Source organism: Solanum verrucosum, unplaced genomic scaffold (assembly GCF_900185275.1).
Source record: "Solanum verrucosum unplaced genomic scaffold, falcon-dt-bn FXZP01000015.1, whole genome shotgun sequence".
NCBI lineage: Eukaryota > Viridiplantae > Streptophyta > Magnoliopsida > Solanales > Solanaceae > Solanum > Solanum verrucosum.
Window position 1 is genome coordinate 1,400,330 of NW_026020070.1, and position 3,395 is coordinate 1,403,724.

Here is a 3,395-nt window from a genome sequence, read left to right on the forward strand (position 1 = left end):
CACTAGGAATTGTGCCCCGAAAATAGGCAAATTTGTAGCTAAAAAATGGGCTAAAATAGCGCATTCAATAAAATCACCATTAAAGCTCCAAAATCAAGCTCAGCCAGCCCCTTTGGGGTGGAAATTACCTTAAAACCACAACTTACACATTTCCAATGTCACTCCAATGCGTAGACACAAATTACAGACATCTATCACTTAGAATCGCCCAATTTAGAAGTCTAGAGTTCTTAGAATCGAATTTTGAAAATAGGGAAGAAGGCTGAAAATTAAAGATTTATAACTAAGCTGTTGTCACGACCCAGGAGCACCCCCTAGTCGTAACCGGCGTACTCGACCTCGAAGAGGTCTAATACAAGCCTCTTAGCATTCATTCATCGCATAGACACTAAAACCATAAGGAATTTAAAACTTTTTTTACCAAGAAAACATTGCATAAAAAAAAATAATAGCAAGCGGAAGACTTTCTAGACTTTATACATGATGTCTCAAACCATCTAATACTTTAGAGTACAAAATTCGGGACTAATCCCGTACACAACTTAAACAATACTAAAAAGACATAAAAGAACATATTGGGTATTGTCCTCGAATCTATGAGGACTCACCAAGTCTTCATCTTCAACACTTAGAAACCTATCAAATAGCCATGACATGTCATCATCTCCAAATCCCTACACTTTAGTCCAAAAAGGGAAAGAAAGGGGTTAGCACAATTAAGTACTAAGTATGGAGATCATGCAAAAACATGCCAAAAAGGACATTTTCAAGGAAGTAAATGCTTTCATATCATTTTGATAAAACCTTCACTTCATAAGTATAAGAGACATAATACAAGTCAACATTAACATATAAGACCATAGCCAACCATACATATACTCAACATATGTCCATATACAATCCATGCTTAACTTTAAAAGAACACATGTCATTTCATTACCATAGGACCTCTACCTAATATAACCTTAAGACACACTTGAGTGAGACAAGAAGTGACCGCCCATACAACCTCTTCAAGCACACTTAAGTGTTCCCCAAGATTACCTTAGATAAGGACATTTCCTTTACAACATAACATCAATAGACCAACATTCTTTAAGAAACCATTTTTGGAGACATTCAAGCACATAAGGGGACTTTCACATAATAGTCGTTAGACTTAGGGAACTCACTTTAGTATCTTCAAAGCCTACTCGTGCCATGTATAGATAGCATCCCATACTACCACCTACAGGTTGTAGAACCTATCCAATAACTAGAGTGCACATCCCACATGATGGGAATAGGCATAACCGACATAGACCATACTAGCTAGGTATGGAATCCGGAGTCTACCCTACTCCGTGGAGGTTGTTCTACTTGCCAAAGGTAGAACTAGTAAGCAACCCATGTAGGCACATGGTTTAGGGGATGTCCAAGGAAGTTCATTGTGCCTAATCTCATACTCAACTAGGCCACCTTCCTAACCACATCCACTCGGTGCTAGCCTTGTTTCCCACCCATAGAGTATTCAATCACATATGTACTTAGAGAAGGTTCCTTTTCAAGTTCAACCAACTCATAGTACCTCTTCCCAAGAAAGGCCCCATTTCTTAATCATGGCCAATCAAGGTTCATAAGGATAGCTCATTAAATCCCCCTAGAAGGGTGCCTTAGGCCTACCGATCCAAGGTTCATCATTTCACACATGAGAAGGGCTACCACCATTAGGTCTACCGATTTCATGGTTTTACATTTACTTAGGAAAGCTAGACTTATGAAAGGGCACCATTTCTTAGTTTTGCCGATTCAAGTCTTGGCCTAGAATTCCTCTTTTAGCATTTATAGAAAGGGCACCATTTCTTAGTTCTAGCCCACTTCACACATTCATGCATTCAAGACTTTAAGTAACAAGGAGGGACACTTTACTCTACCAACCAAGTCACAACATTTTCATTTAAGGATACTTCATAATCCAACATCATTTCACATATACATCATGAGAAATCATACTTTAACTCACAATGCTATCCACTTTACATAGGATCATCACAAGATCACATAAAACTCATTCACATCATACCTTCACATATAGCTTCACATAAAACTCATTCACATCATACCTCCTTATATAGCTTCACATAAAACTCATTCACATCATACCTTCACATATAGCTTCACATAAAACTCATTCACATCATACCTTCACATATAGCTTCACATAAAACTCATTCACATCATACCTTCACATATAGCTTCACATAAAACTCATTCACATCATACCTTCACATATAGCTTCACATAAAACTCATTCACATCATACCTTCACATATAGCTTCACATAAAACTCATTCACATCATACCTTCACATATAGCTTCATATAGGACTTTACATATAGCCTCATTCATATATAATAATATAGCAATACAATAACACTCATATAATGCCCTTCATCGCCTCAATCATAATACATTCCATAAGTAGACACCTCCACCATAAGTGGATCACACATCAATCTATCAAAATTCTATATCAATTCTACATTAACAATGAAGTTAGGCCAACTTACCCTTTTCCAAAGCCACAATCACCATTCCTCAACTCTCCAATAATTCACAATAGATAAACATAGATAATAATAGAAATCAACTATTCAACTCAATTTAAGCATAATTCTATCATCATTCAATCATAAACAATAACCCCACTTCATAAGCCAACTTTTGGAAATTTGCAAAGACATGGGTTCATGGAATTTCCTTTCTTAAAACCATCAATAATAACATAAATCATCATTAAAAACATTTAATGCAAGAACCCATGCTAGAATTCAAAATTAGGATTTTGAGTTTTTGAACAACTTTTGAAATCTTTTGGATTGACTCTTTGATTGAAGAAGGAATCAAAGATGAAGAGTCCCCATACCTTAATCTTCAAGAACCAAACGAAATTGGTGAAGAAATCAATAGCCACCATCCACCCTAGCTCCATCTTTCACCTTGAGCTTCCATGGGGTTCTAGTGAGAACCTTTTTTTGAAAGAGGGAGGGTTTCTTTTTTTCTTCCTAATTGGAGTGATTTAAATGGAAGAATTTTGGTCAAAAGGGTTTTATAATTTCTAGGAAATAATATATGTCCTTTGGAAAATTTGGTCCAACACTTAGAAAAAAAATGAGGCGGGTGAACAGTAATTTCGGTCACTGGAAATTTGCATTTTCTGCCGGACAGATTTTACGAAAATGGGCATAACTTCTTCTTCCGAACTTCGAATGAGGTGAAACGAAGTGCGTTAGGTAGCTAACTCAAAGGGCTTTCCATGGATATATTATGGGCCACCCAATTATTTGTGTGCTAGGAGATATGACCCTCCAAAGTAGACCCTCGAAAAAGGCTTCACTTGGAAATTTCGGATTTTG